Source organism: Sapajus apella, unplaced genomic scaffold (genome assembly GCF_009761245.1).
Source record: "Sapajus apella isolate SASKATOON/1434 unplaced genomic scaffold, GSC_monkey_1.0 scaffold47, whole genome shotgun sequence".
Classification (NCBI taxonomy): Eukaryota; Metazoa; Chordata; class Mammalia; order Primates; family Cebidae; genus Sapajus; species Sapajus apella.
The window spans coordinates 2,198,632-2,214,813 of record NW_022436987.1 but is presented as its reverse complement, the minus strand read 5'-3'; the positions used below and the strand labels follow the sequence as shown (position 1 = coordinate 2,214,813).

The 16,182-nt window shown below is 36.5% G+C and overlaps 1 pseudogene; it reads left to right on the top strand.

Moving 5' to 3' along the window:
• The first annotated feature begins 280 nt into the window (after positions 1-280).
• LOC116524997 lies at positions 281-1,242 on the top strand (annotated as a pseudogene).
• The last annotated feature ends 14,940 nt before the right edge of the window (positions 1,243-16,182 follow it).

The following is a 16,182-nucleotide window of genomic DNA, read 5'->3' as shown; positions in this document are numbered from 1 at the left end:
TATGAAACAAGAGACAGAATCTTAAATGATATAAAAAGAAAGTCTGTATTTATTCAATTTCTATGGCAGCACTGATTTTACAATGATTGATTATTCATTGAAGCTCAGAATTTAACAGAGAAAATATTTAAATAATCAATTATAACACATCACAATGGAAGTCAAAATACAGAAATATATTGTACTTTAGGGGGGCGCAGGAACACATAATGTAGTCTTTAAAGTCTTTCTAGGCAACAGAGATGAAAATAAAGTTGGCTAAAATATAGGAATAGTCACCATGGGAGTGTTGGAGGCCAATGACATGGAAGATGGGCAGCTTTCTGACATGACTCAGATTCTGACATAACGGTAGCACCCAGTGACAGGCCACAGCAAGTGTGGGAAGTGCTAGGCGGGGACAGTGCTAATGAGGGCCTTCCAGACCAAGGAAACTGTATGTGCACCAGTAGCACAGTATTGAGCTGTTGAAACTGTGGATTCAAATGAAGAGAGTTTTTCTAATTCAGATGATGATTACTGTCTTTGGAATCACAAATGACAGAAATGTTTTAACCCCCCTCCCAAATCAGAGTCTTTTCAGTTCGGCCATAGCAGTCAGAAACCACCTGTTGCTGGAGGAAAGAAGGTTAGTGGCTTTCTGCAACTTCAGTGGCAGTGGCCACTGAACTTGGTATCTTGGGAATGAAGCAGACAGTCCGAGACCTACGATTATTTGCTTGCTAAGAAACTTAAGGGGGAATCTCAAAAGCATACAAAAAGACTAGACAAGGAATTAGATGAATACATGCATGGTGGCAAAAAAATGGTATCAAAGGAAGAGGAAAAGGGGCAAGGTCATCTCAAAAGGAAATGACCTATCAAAGACAGGCTAGGGAACAGACCAGATATAAACCATGAAGGTTGATATGAGATCACAGAGGAAGATTCTCAAGAGAAAGTGGCTGATGAAATTTCATTCAGCTTATAGGAACCACAGAAAGATCTGATAGCTCAAGTAGTCAGGATTATTGGGAACAAAAGGCAATTGAACTTCTGATGGAAAGTGCTGAAGTGGAACAAAATGGCAGCCTCTTTATAATGAATGGTAGGTGAAGAAGAACACCAGCTGGACTTTTTCTGAATCTCTTGAAAAACATTCCTAGTATCAGTAAGGAACAAATTAAAGGTGTTTCTACATTGAAAATCAAAAGGAATATGAAAATAAAAAAGCTGCTAGGAAGAGGAGAACACAAGTGTTGAGGGGGAAATGAAATAAGCTATTAATAGTCTAAATTTTCAAGATGATGATATATCATGAGAAACTTTTGCAAGTGACACAAATGAGGCCCTGGCCTCTCTTGTTGAGTCACAGAAAGGACATGGAGAAGCCAAGTTAGATGCAGAGGAAGCCACTGAAGTTGATCATTCTCATAAATTTGGATGTCTTTTAAGTACACTTTTGATCGTTTGTGGAATACCCTTTCTAAAATAACATCGTAATAAACAATTTTTACTAAAATTGCAATGTTATGCACTGATCAACATGAGAATCTGGAGGAAAGAGAATTGTTTTCTTGTTTTAAATAAAAACTAATATATGTGGCAAAAGGAATCCAATTGATGGAAACATTTAAATATATCTTATGTCTGACAAAATACTTAAAAGTATATAGTACAGGATTTAATTTCTCAATCGATTGCATGTGCTAATTATTATATTACTAGTTAATAATCTATTTTGTTCAGGTCATTATAACATATTATTCAAAAGTTTATTTGCCTTTTCTAATTTATCTTTGCAGTAAATTGTGCTTTGGCTTTAAAACATTCCACTAAAAGATCATAATGAGACATATAAATTATTAAACTGTTACAAATGCATTCAAATTTGTTTTTTCTGTGTTCTAAGAACTCAGGCAATTTTAAGGATAAAGACTAAAATTAAAAGAGGCTTATACTGATGGCTCTTCCCACTTATTTGTTTGTCAAGAAGTAAATAAATGTCAGAAAATTTTCAAAGAACTATTTGTACTTTTTTTTTTTTTTTTGAGACAGAGACTCAGTCTGTTACCCAGGCTGGAGGCCGTGGCCTGATCTTGGCTCAGTGCCAACTCTGCCCACAGGTATAAGCAATCTCATCCTGCTGAGTAGCTGGGATCACAGGTGCCCTACCATGCCTGGCTAATTTTTGTATTTTTAATAGAGATGGTGTTTTGCCATGTTGGCCAGGCTGGTCTAGAAATCCTGGCCCCAGGTGATCCACCCGCCTCGGCCTCCCAAAGTGCTGGGATTACAGTTGTGAGCCACCACAACCGATCTATTTGTTCTTAAATTTAACATGTTTTTTGACTTCTTAATTAACTTGGTCATATACTAAATGTGATCTACACCTGTTATTTTTTAATTCCCAGGCCGGGCGTGGTAACTCACACCTGTAATCTCAATATTTTGGGAGGCTGAGATGAAAAGATGGGCTTGACCCCAGGAGTTCAAGATCAACGTGGGCGACATAGTGAGACCCTGCCTCTAATTAAAAAAAGAAAAAAAAAAATCCCAGTGACAGCCTGCCTAAGACTGCCTAAGACAAATAATTAATGTCCCTGAAAAAGTGAGCCAAACAAATGGAGCGGGAATAATAAATAGTAAGAAAGGTAATGAAGATATTACTAAGCAAAGAGAAATCAATCATTTAATAGTGAGAACACATGAAACAACAGAGAAAATCAAAGAATGACTACCAACCAGTGTGTCCCTGTGAACAATTTGGTTTTCAAGAATATATTCAAAACATTGCAGAATCTATGCAGAAAAAAAATTTCTTAAAATAATACTTAACACACTGAAATTGGACCGCTCTGTGGCATTAACAAGTTAAAAAAATTTATAATTTTGAGGAAAATATTGGCGATTTTAGCAACTGTAATTGCTCAAGCTCTCTCTTTCTCCCTCTCACACACGCATGCACACACACACACACACACACACACACACAACACACATACCTATAAAATTTTGAATGAAACAAAAGGATCCATGAAATTAATAAGCACAGTATATCAGTTAGAAACTTCTGTTTTATTGTAAGACAATCTAGACTTTTGTACTTCAGAATAAACCGAATAAAGTCATGGGAGATAGGAACATAACAATTTAAACTAATGGGCCATATCTAAGACATCAAAGGAGATGTCCCTCTTCTGAAAAAAAAAGTAAATAATAGGAGAAACATGTAAACATCTGTAACCTGTACTACCAACAACATAAAATAAAATACTCTTGAATAGGTAATCACAAACATGTTCAATGTATTGTAAGCAAAATACACCTGAAAATAAAAAATGTCATTAGGAAATTAAAACACTGTGAAAAACAGTCCTGGATAGTGAACGAAACGGAATTAAGGGAATGTTTAAGAAATTAAGGAATACTATGAAATGATAAAAATTACAGACTAAATTAAAAACTCAGGAAATAAAAATAGATAAATTTCTAGAAACATAGAATGTCACATCAAAGTGGAAAAATGATAGATAAAATGCTAGCAAAAAATAAAAAATTGTTGAGCTAATAATTTTAAACTTAGAGTATTTCTTACTATACTACAAAATTTATGGAAATATACTCACTAATATCTTAATCATTGTCCTAGTTTCCTTTTAATTTTGAGGGTAGAGAAAACTTTAAGTTTGCAGAGAGAAAAACAAATAAAATAGAAAATTCTAATCCACAAAACCACACAAGCCACAACCAAAACACCTTTCAGGATATAAACACACACACACGCAAAAAAAAGATAAAAAGATAAAATAACTCAGAAGAACAATAGATTCTGCTGAACACACACATGACAAAATATAGTACATTCGGGTTTGTATGAATTTGTATGAGAATAATTTTATTATCACACAAGAAACAAAAAAACTAAATTGCTCTTTAAATCGACTTAGAAAACAAAATAGACAAAGAAAGAGAAAATAGAATTAAAAGCAGAAATTAATTTCAAAAATTTAAAACTGATAGATTTAAGATTTGGCCCTTTGAAAAATTAAGTAAAGATAAATTGTTGAAAATACTGAATAAAGAAATAATGGAGAAAACAAAAATATGTTATTTAGCAACAAAATGTGTAAAATAATTTCAGATATAGAATGAAACTTTAAAAATTATAATCAAACACTACTGTATTAATAAAAGTCTGATTTTTAAAACAAAGTAGCTTTCTAGTAGAATGTAAGGGTCAGCCTTGAATAAAACAGATAAAAATGAGTGGCTCAAAGTAATTTTATCAAAAGATTACAATGCAAAAGTCCATTAACCAGGATAGTTTAGTGCTTGAGGTAATTTATTCCTTCAGGGAACACATAAATCTTGTGATTTATCTTTAGATGAACTGTTTCAGAACAAAGAAAAAGATGCAGTGTTTTCCAATTAATATTATGAAAATTACCTATACCTATTTTCAAAGCGGCACATACAATACATACACAAAAAAGCCCAAAGACTAATCTGACTTGTGAATATAAGTGCAAAATTAAGAAATAAAATGTAATCATTTTACATCCAAAACTAAATATGTATGGCCAAGTAGGATTTATTATAGGAATGCAAATATATTTTGTAATTCAGAAATAATCAAATGTAATTTATCTCATCAAGATTTCAATCAAGAAAAATGTTAACCTCAGCAAATCCTAAAACTTTTTGAAAGCTCAACATTTATCTCTAAAAAATCCAACACAGCAAAATTTTATAACGTTTGAAGAGAAGACTACTTTCTTAATGAAACCTGAATATTATATAAACAATAGCCAATTCTGAGATTAGTAGTATAATATTGCAGCAATGGTTCTGAGAATTTGGGAATTATGGAACGCTTCTACAATCTGACAACAATTATGAACTCTTTCTCCTCCCAAATTTACATATATCCACATGTAGAAAATTTTGCATATAATTTTGGAGGGTTTATGGATATCCTGAAGATCATAGATGTTGTTGAAATTTTAATGCCACTATTGGCTTAAAAATTCTGGCCAAAGTAATATGATAAAAATAATAAACAAGGCATAAACATTGGAAAAGAAAATAGAGAATTATCATTAATTTCAGAAGAAAAGTTGTTCAATGTCAGAAAACTGAGTTGTTCAATGAGTTGACTATTAATACAACATAGTTTAAGAAGAAATATTTTTCTTATATACAAGGAAAAAACAGTAAAAAATAAATTTCATGTTATCAATAAAATCCAAAAATCTTGAAATACACATATCAGGAAACAGTATCCTATTTAAAATAATCAAAGCCTTAAGAAATGTCATAATATAATCTTGAGCAAATTTAATGTCATATTGTGTTTATGACTAGAGAAATAGTTTTATAAAAATATAAAATTTTGTCAAATTATTAAAAATATTTAAAGTAATTTCAAAATTTAAAAAAACCCTATGTTTGTGACCATATGGTAAAATATTTTGAATTTTTTTTCTTTTTTTAAAGATGGGGTTTCACTATCATGGCCAGGCTGGTCTTGAACTCCTGACCTCAGGTGATCCACCCACCTCAGCCTCCCAAAATGCTAGGATTACAGGCGTGAGCCACCGGCCTGGCAGTAAAATATTTTGTAACATTATTTGTATTTTATAACATTATTTATAACATGAAAATATTTTATAAATCTCTATGCATGCTTTAAGTATAATATATTTGTATTAGACAAATCATGGAAACATAATGAAGTCCAGAAATACTGTATATATAAGAAAAATACAATAAAGAACTCTGGGACAATGCAAAAAAGCCCAGTTAAATTCTCACCAGTTAAATATCATAAAATGTTACATTCAATATAGATGATGATTTAAATGTTGAAATTCTACTCTGGTTGAGTGTGAAGAAAATATGTTTATATTTTATTGTATATGCTTGTGGTCTTTCTAAGCAATATACTAAAACAAATTTCCTGAAGAAAAAAGATGATTGATTAAAAAAAAAAAAAGCCCAAATAAAAATTAAATAATTTTAAACATAAAACCCAAAATTAGAAAAAAATTGAAATTAAAAAAAGAAAATGTCATAAGATATATGGCAAAAGATTCCAACAGATGTTCTAAGAATAGAAATTTAGGTAGAGGGGGCATAAAGCCCGACATAGACCAGTGGTACCGAGAGCCCAGAAATAAATTCACACACACACAGTCAACTGATATTCAACAAGTGTGCCAAGAACACACAATATAGAAAAGGATAATCTTTTCAACAAATGATTTCAGGAAAACTGAATATTCAAATGCAAAATCATGACTTTTTCTTTTACCTTTTATTATAACACACACAATAATCAACTCAAAATGAATTAAAAATGTAAATGTAAGAACTGAAACTACCAAGCACTTTGGGAGGCTGAGGCAGGCAGATCACCTGAGGCCAAGAGTTCGAGACCAGCCAGCCAATATGGCGAAACCCCGTCTCTGCTAAAAACACAAAAATTAGCCAGGTGTGATGGTGCACGCCTGTAATCCCAGCTATTTGGGAGGCTGAACCAGGAGAATCGCTTGTACCCAGGAGGCAGAGGTTGTGGTGAGCCGAGATTGCCCCATTGCACTCCAGCCTGGGTGACAAGAGTGGTACTTCATCTAAAAAAAAAAAAAAAAAAAAAAAAAAAAAACTGTAACTATAAAATTCCTGGAAAAAAATATGGGCAATAGCTTTATGACACTGGGTCTGGCAACAATTTTTTGGGTGTGGCACCAAAAGCACAAGCAATAAAAGCAAAATTCGGCAAGTGGGACATCAAGCTAAAAACCTTCTATGCAGCAAAGTCAATAGAGCGAAGAGACAACCTACAGAATGCAAGCAAATATTTGCAAACCATATATCTGATAAGAGTTTAATACCCAAAATATATAATAAATGCCTACAACTCAGTAGCCAAGAAAATAAGTAAGCTGATTTTAAAATGGACAAAATACTTGAATAGATATTTCTTTAAGAAGACACACAAATGGCCAACAGGTGATGAAAAGATGCTCAACATCAGTAGTTATCAGGGAAATGCCAATCAGAATTACAGTGAGTTATCACCTTACACCTGTCAGGATGGCTATTACCAAATAAATAATCCCAACAGACAAAAACAAAGGAACAAAACGAAACAAGTCTTAGTGAGCATATAGAGACATTGGAAGCCTTGTGCACTGCTGGTGGGAATGTAACATGTTGTAGCCACTGTGGAAAACAGTATGGAGGATCCTCTAGAAACTAAAAATAGATCCAACAATCCTGCTTTTTGGAATATATCCAAAGGAACTGAGATCAGGATTTTGAAGTGATATGTGCACTCTCATGCTCATTGCAACGTTATTCACAATAGCCAAGATATGAAAACGACCTAAATGTTCTCTGACAGATTAGTGAATGAAGAAAATGTGGTATATAAATACAGTGGAACATTATTCAGCCTTAAAAGAAGACAACCTGCTGTATGCAACAACAGGGATAAATGTGGAAGAGATTATACTAGGTGAAACAAGCAAGTAATCGAAGGACAGTGCATGATTCCACTTACATGAGGTATCTAAAACAATCCAACTTACAGAAACAGAATGTAGAGTAGTGTATATTATCAGGTTCTGGGGAGAGTGTAATCATCAGGAGTTGCTTTTCAAGGGTATAAAGTTTCAGTTTGGCAAGATGAATAAGTTCTAGAGATCTGCTGTACAACAAGGTACCTATAGATAACAATACAGTACTATGTACTCAAAATTTTTTGAAGTGAGTCGATCTCATGTTTTAAGTGTTCTTAACACATGCACACAGACAAAAGGCACAATATTTTCACATATAAATATGTTCAATATTGCATCATTATAGTGTCAAAATTGTGTCAATAATCTACACATGATTGGGTCAAATATAACCCAAGCATTTAAGTAAATACCGTGTTCTTTTTAAAGAACATTACCACTATTGAATACTCACCATAAAATAGTAAATGGAAAAAAAAATCACAAAAATACATATGAATACATGTAAAATTTCAAACTCATAAATACGTGCATAGCAATTTGCAAATTTTTATCAATACTCACTTTCAAGTGGTAGGAAGAGAGATGGGATTCTATGTCCTTAATTTTGCTTTCTGGGTTTTCAAGCATTCTACAATGAGTTACACATGTTATACAGCAGCAATAAAAGCAGTAATAATAAAAATAAAAATTATGACCTCATGTTGGTAATATTTGCTTACTACATAAAAGAATTATGCTATGTGTGTTACTTTTCCCTTTTTCAAATTCTTCTAACAATAACTGTCTGATCTAGATGCCATTATTATCCTCCCTTTGTTGCCACTTGATGAATTGAAGTTTAGATAAATTATGTAATGTGTTAAAGAATTTAGTAATTTGTTTACATGGGCAGTAAAAGGCAGAGTCTGCATTCAAAACCATAATCAGAAAAAAATATAACAAAAGCAACACCTGGGTTTTAACAAGGTATGCAATATGAATACAGCATATTCTTTAGGTCTCATTTTTTTGTCCCCTTGTCATCCAGGTACCTTAATCTTCACCAATGCTGAGGATAAACATATTTGTTTATTATTGAAAAAACTACTTTTTTACATGATTCTATACCAGGAATTGGAAAACTTCTTTCTGTAAAAGGCTAGACATAAAATATTTCATGCTTTGTGGATCATGTGATCTGTCATAACTACTCAATACCTAGACAAATTCATGCATGCACGCACACACACACACACACATACACACACACACACATGCATAAATAAATAAACAACATATATGATACCTGATGTATACAATATAGGTATACAAATATATAATTAGGTATATTAACATATGTAATACCTAAGCAAATGGGCATGGCTGAGTTCTAATAAAACTTTATAGACATTAAAATTTTATATAATTTTAAGAAGCTATAAACTATCACTCTTTTAACATTTTTGACAATTTGAAAAATATAAAAGTCATCTTCAGCTTATGGGCCATATAAAACAGGGCTGAATAGATTTTGTCCATGAGTTTTAGTTTGCTAATAACTGACTATACCCTTGCTCATGACATCACCTGTGATTGCATGTGCCCCCCTCCTCCATCTGGCTGACTTCTTTCTTCTCATCTTAAAAACTAAAATATGTCTCCCTTGTGATGCTTCCCGATAGGGTTATTCCTGTATTCTTTTAAAAATTCTTTAATTATTCAGTTGTATTTAAGTTATCTAATGATATCTGAATTTTCAAATTTAATCTGTAAACTCCTTCAGACTAGAAACTTCTTATTTTCTTTATAGGAATGAGCCCAATGTCTGCCCATATTAAGCAATTTATGTGTATTTTGGGGTGAATGAGTATAAGAATAAATACATGAATTTTAGAAAGTTCATTATTCCTGTTTCCATTGGATTTCATATCCAACTACATCCTACTAAAATGACCTTCAAGCTGGGTGCGGTGGCTCACGCCTGTAATTCTAGCACTTTAGGAGGCCAAGGCAGGCAGATTTCTTGAGGTCAGGAGTTGAAGACCAGCCTGGCCAACATGGTGAAACCCTGTCTATACTAAAAATACAAAAATTAACCAGTCACGGTGGCATAATCCCAGTTACTTGGGAGGCTGAGACAGGAGAAATGCTTGAGCCTGGCAGGTGGAGGTTGCAGTGAGCTGAGACCACGCCACTGCATACCAGCCTGGGTGACAGAGCGAGACTCTGTCTCAAAAACAAACAAACAAACAAAAAACCACTTTCACTACAAGCTCCATTTCATGACAGCTGTGTTGTGTGTGATGCTGGTGGAGAGGACTGTGGAAGAGAAATGGCAGAGATGAAAGGGCCTGCTAAGGTTCCTATAGAACTTCTGGAAACTACTGGGAAAGAAGAACTGGCAACCTGTCTCCAGTGTAGGAGACACTGAAGAAGCTGATGGCCCTTGGCCAGCCTACAGGCTCCTTGCCAGTTCCTCTAGAACTTCCCAGGAGCAGCTATTTGCTAATCATCTGACCAACTGTCCCTAGAATAGAAACCCACTCTCTTAGGCCTTCTGTAACCATAAAACTGTCCTAAAGAAGTAGTGTCTCCATAAAGAAGGATGAGTTCATGTCCTTTGCAGGGACATGGATGAAGCTGAAAACCATCATTCTCAGCAAACTAACACAAGAACAGAAAACCAAACACCACATGTTCACACTCTTAAGTGGGAACTGAACAATGAGAACACATGGACACAGGGAAGGGAACATCACACACAGGAGACTGTTGGGGGGTGGGGGACTTAGGGAGGAATAGCATTAGGAGAAATACCTAATGTAGATGATTGGGTAATGGATGCAGCAAACCACCATAGCATGTATATACCTATGTAACAAACCTGCACATTCTGCACATGTAACCCAGAACTTAAAGTATAATAATAATAATAATAAGAATAAGGGTCTCCTGATGTCCTCTGCCTCATGAATGTTCTAGTGAGGAAAGTCTTCCTTGAATTAATCAGGAGAAAATCAAAACCTGGAGGAGGTGTATGTCCTGTGGAAGCTCCAGCTACTAAAATTTTTCTAACCCAGAAAGCTTTACAGGATAGAGTTATGAAAAAAAAATCCTGTCATTTATTTCTTCTGCAGCCTTAGATCTAACTTACCTTTCTTTGCCTATAAGGCAAAGAAAACAGAGACCTAAAGAAATGAGGAACTGACAAGATCTTCCTAGTATGAGCAGAGGAATAAAATTAAGTATCCCACAAACCCTGCTCCAACCTTGTCCAGTTGAGCAATTGAAGCTGGAGAGTGGCCCCTGATAAATTAGGACCTTGGTAAAAAGCCTTACCTGTGTCCAACAGGAACGTGTGTCTTGTTCAGCTCTGCCTGACATCCATGCTTTATGCATGCCCTTCACGCACAACTTTCACAAATGTAATCTAAAAGCTTTCTCTCTGTTTCAGCAAAGCCAAAAGAGGAATTAGGGAAGTCCTATTCCTTGTTCTGGCTGAACTATTAAATGACTGGAGCTGTAGCCAGCTCGTTGCTGCCTTGTGTGTCAGAGGTGTGTCAGAGGTGAGTGAGCACAGTAGGAGTGTTGGCCATGCTCCCTGCCCTGGCTTTCAGAGAATTATTCCCAGTCGTACCTTTTTGGTCCTCAGGGCCAGCTGAAGGGCTGGCATCTGCATTGCCGCCCCCCCATCCCTGGTGTTTCTGGAATCACCTAAGTTCCTCTTCCTTCCCTTTTGCAGGAGGACCTGATCTTTCTTGAATCTATTGTCCTTTGGGGTTCAAAGAAATATCAGATGTCAAAAGGATGAATTCAAAAAGAAAAAACATACTCTAGGGATAGAGGGTTGTGCAAAGTAAAGAACAAAAGTTTTGGATTCCTAGTGATCTAAGTTTAAAACCAGCTCTCAAATTCACTGACCTGTGATATTTAGTCATTTATTAAACTTTCTGAATTTCAGTTTCCACATGGCTTAGACAAAGACCATAAGGCTTACTTTATAGGATTGGTGTGATGAGATGAGGTATATTAGCAATCATATTAATATGTTACAACATACATGCATACATAAATACCTCATATTAACATGATGTTACTATAACCTATGTGGCAATAACTTTTCATTTATTTAACAAATACGTATTGAGTAATTACTACATGCCAGGCATTGTTCTAGACCCTGAGATAGAGAAATGAACAAAACATTGAAGTCTCTGTTTCATGAAGCATACATTTGAATGGAGGAATTCAGGTGTTGAAGAAATAACTGATTAAGTACATAAGACTAAATAGCCATTATAAACAAAATTTGAGATGGGAGGAAAAGGAAACTGCTGACAGAAAAGACTCAGTCAAGTAGACTTCCTTTAGTATAACTCTGCGGGGCGGGATTGGCTAATCTTAGGCTGGTCATTATTAAGGAAAATGTATAAGTGGAAGATACAATTTCTTGTACAAAAAATGTTGATTAAATGAATTGAGGCTCTAAGATTTTGAAATGGCTAGTGAGCAGCACAAGATAGAAATAGTGATTCAGGCTTTAAGAATCATACAGTTTTAGAGACAGGAAAAATCACGATTTTTTTTGGACTACAATTTTTCACAGCAAAAGAATGGGAAAAGATCTTAATTCCATTAATGGGTAATTGATTAAAAATTGTCTATTTTCCATTGGAATATAATGAATTGTATACATGTCATATTAACATGGGATAAATATACATGGAATAAACTCCCAGATAATTTTTTATGTGAGGGAAAAGCGAGATGAGTGACGTTATATTCACATCACGCAAATTAGAAATATTATACTTAGATATATAAAATATGCACATTGACCCTTGAACAACATGGGTTTGAACTTTGTGGGTTCAGTATATGTCAATTTTTTTCCATGGGATGCCATGTGGAGGGTTGATTTTTTGTATTCACAGGTCCCACAGGGCACACAGTGGGACCTAAGTATGAGTGTGTTCTGTGAAACGACTTTGTATGCAGATCAACAGCCCAAATGCAGAATGAGCTGCAAAACCAAAGAACAAGGCAGACAAATCCAGTTTGTCAGTAAAAGATAATTTACTGGGGAACTTCCAAATGGAATTGTGGTCTTGGGAAGCACTAGGCAGATAGATATTCAACCTATTACCCCCAGCCCCAGCATGTATATACCATAGGGAAAGGGTATGCAGCTCTATACAGACAATTAAAGGCAACACTACAGAACAGGCAAAAGTGTTACATGCATCATAGCCTATAATTTGTGCAGTATCATCAAGGTTGCTTTGATTTAAAAGCAGAACTTACAGTAAGCAGATGTTCTTACACTAAAAACAGTAAATAAAATAGGAATTAGGAGGTATTCACAGGAATGGAGTTAATCAGAAGTCAACATGGTGGATTAGAATCCGAGATGGAGTCACTTTTGTCTCCACACTCAGCCTCTCTAATTCAGCCCTTACAATCACATGCACACACCTCTTCATGGTGGTCCCTGAGCCTCTGGCAGGGGTGAGGGCTGCGTCATTTCTGATGACATGGGTGGTATGTTGCATCAGTGTGTTTTCTGCTTGTAAGCAGAGGCTCCAGCAACAATACAAATGACAACAGGTGATGACACTTACGCCAAGACAAAGAATTAATAATGCCTTTTACCAACATGTTCCTCAGGGTCCAAACCAAGAGGCATAAAGCAGAGAAGCAACAGGAACAGAAGACTATAGGTGGAAATACAAGTGTTTAGTAGGTACTTGGCAGGGCAGCTCTTTGCCAACAAGCTTTGTCTCTGTTGTTTAAGACATTGGCAGCCCAACAATAATGGGCTGGAGGTACATACCAAGAATATTGCCCGAGGGGTGAAGTGCTGGCATTATCTGTAAAGTTACAGGGGTGGCAAAGAACCATGTCAATGGTCAACATGCGCTTTAAATGGGCCCATGTTCCAGTGTCTTGGTGTGCGGAGTATCTTGGCCCAGACTCCAGTAGAATCAATGGAGACCACTTTAGTTGACTGGGGAATTCCTCTTTCTGGCAAGAAATGCCCTATTTAACCTGGGGGATGTTCCCAGTGCAGTCCCTATTTGTAGGTTAAATATTCTATATGACCTGAGAGAAGTGTCCCCTCCCCTGGCTTGAGATCTTGGGGAGTGCTAAATAACATTTGCCATTGCCCTCTATCGCTCCAGTAGAAATGTATCTGGTTAGGCCTTTTTGACAACTCTGATAAATGGACCTTCCTCTATGGTGATCCTGAGTCATTATTAGATTGCCAACCTCGTATTCATTTCAACTGAATTAAGACATCTGATGGCTTGAGGCAAAACCTTTGCCTTCTCATGCAAGATATTGGATTGTGAGAATGGACATAGTTGTGCTTTCAAAATGCCATTTTTCCTTTCAATCAACCCTGCTGCTTGGGGAATATATGGCAATTGAATTCTCTATCTATAGCTTTTTCATATGCCTAGCCTTGGACATCATGTCCAGTAAAATGTGTGCCTCAGTCACTATCAATGGATCAAAGATATCCACACATGATACAGAGTTGTTCCAAGGCCTTGATGATTGCTATTTGGTTTGGCCTTTTATAAGTGAAGGCCTATAACAATCCCATGGCAGTATCTACACATGCTAGTGCATACTTTTATCCAAAGCTTACTGACAGAGGTCCAATGTAGTCTAATTGCCAGTCTCTCACAGGGGCAGCTGTCTTATATATTTGTCTAGGGTTATGTGGGATATGGTGGGGGTGGGATATGGTGGGGCACAGGTGAAAGCACTGCTGCTACTGCTGCCACTACACCTGTATAGTGGAGAAGCAATTTTTCAGCCCACTACTGCTCTGCAATGCCCACTGTGTTTATGCATTCAGTCAGCAAGCTCAGATGATTGAAAGGAAGCCAGTGTTCTAATTTTGGCTGGGGTATCTGCCTTCACGGTGCTGGGAGGTGAATCTGAGTGGTGTGATGAAACAGGACACAGCTAGGCTCACAGGGGTTCTTGTAGCCTTTCCACCTGGCAGGTAGAAAAAAACCCAAAAGGGTTTTCTAAGTACATTCATTTTGACCTATTGGGTAAGCCAAGTTGTAAGACCATTAGATACTTTCCAGCTGTCTGTACAGATAACTGTAGGCCAGGGCTCATGGGTACAAATCAACTATGTAGCTCAGAGTTCTGCCCATTGTCTGCTTTGCTGCATTCCCATCTCAAACCAGTTAGCATCTGTCTGTGGTTGTACAGTTACTTCTATCCATACACAAGGATTACCTCAGTTGTACCCATCTGAGTACTAAGTGTTTTCAGGACAGAGAGCCATGCCTTTGGGTACCATTGGAGGGATCTCCTGTGGGGGCTTCACAAGAAGGGCAGCATGGGCCTCATAGTGTACTGGCCCTAAGATAGCATGCAGTTCATTCCCCAAGGGACTTGTGGAGAGGTCACTACAGGTTACAAGGATGCATACCAATTTTGTAAAGAGGAGGCTTGAGCAATAGCTGATACATGGCTAGCAAACAACACTTCTATTCAGCCTTTAGTAGGAAGAACTCTTCTTACTGTTACTAGCCAAGCAACAGTTACAGGTTCAACTTGTCAGAAAGCTTTGTATATCCCCAGGACTGGTTGTTTCATGAGGGAATAGCAGGTTTCAGCGTCTTTCCATTGTTGCAACCAAAATCCTAAGGGAACTGCTGTCCCATGCTGGACTTGCCAAAGGGCCCAACTGATCCCCTCAGAGATTGTGGTCACATCCAAAGACACTGGTATCCTAGGAAGGGGGAACCCTAAGCCTTGTGCCCGAGCCAGTAGTATTTTAGCCTTCTCAAGTGCATCCTCTTCTTCTTTATCTCAGCACCAACTAGATTCCTTCTTTACTAGTTGGCATAGGGGACACAAACATTGGATTAAATGTGAAGTAAATAGCCAAAAAGATGTAGGAAACTTTGTAACTGTTTAACTGTCTTAGATGTGGAAAACTGTTGTATTTTGTCAATGACTGTGCCTGGGATAAGATGTGTCTTAGCTAAGGAAAGTGAGCCTGGGATAAGATGTGTCTTACCCAACCAAGTGACCCCTGGGAACTTTATAGCAACCCTGTCCCTTGTATCTTTTGCAGGTTGATGACCTAACCTATCCACTGGAGAATGGCACACAGTGCATCCAGGTGTTGCTGTAGCAATGACAAGTCTTCAGGGTTTAGCACAGTCATCAATATAATGCCTGTGAATCACGGCATAAAGCAATGCTAAAGAAGGCAGTAGCCGAATCTAACACAGCATGATGAGTGCCATATTGTCCATTATTTGTTCTATCACTTGAGTTCTATTTGGCACAATATGGAAAACAACCCCCAAATGTGCAGAAAGAGCCAAGAAACCAAAGAACAAAGCATACAAATCCAGTGTGTCAGTAAATGGTGGGTTATTGGGGAACTTACAGATGGAAGCATGGTCTTGGGCAGCAGCAAAGCAGGTAGATCTCTGCACCTATTGCACTCAGACCACAGGCTTATATACCATAGGGAGAGGATGTATGTGCTCTGTATAAGACAAAGGCAACCTTCTGGAACAGAAAAGAATGCTATATCCATCAGAGCCTATAACTTGTATGATAATTTCACAAAGGCAGAATTTATAGTGAGTATAAGTTCTCATACTAAGGATGGAAAATAAAATAAGAATCAGAAAGTATTCATGAGACT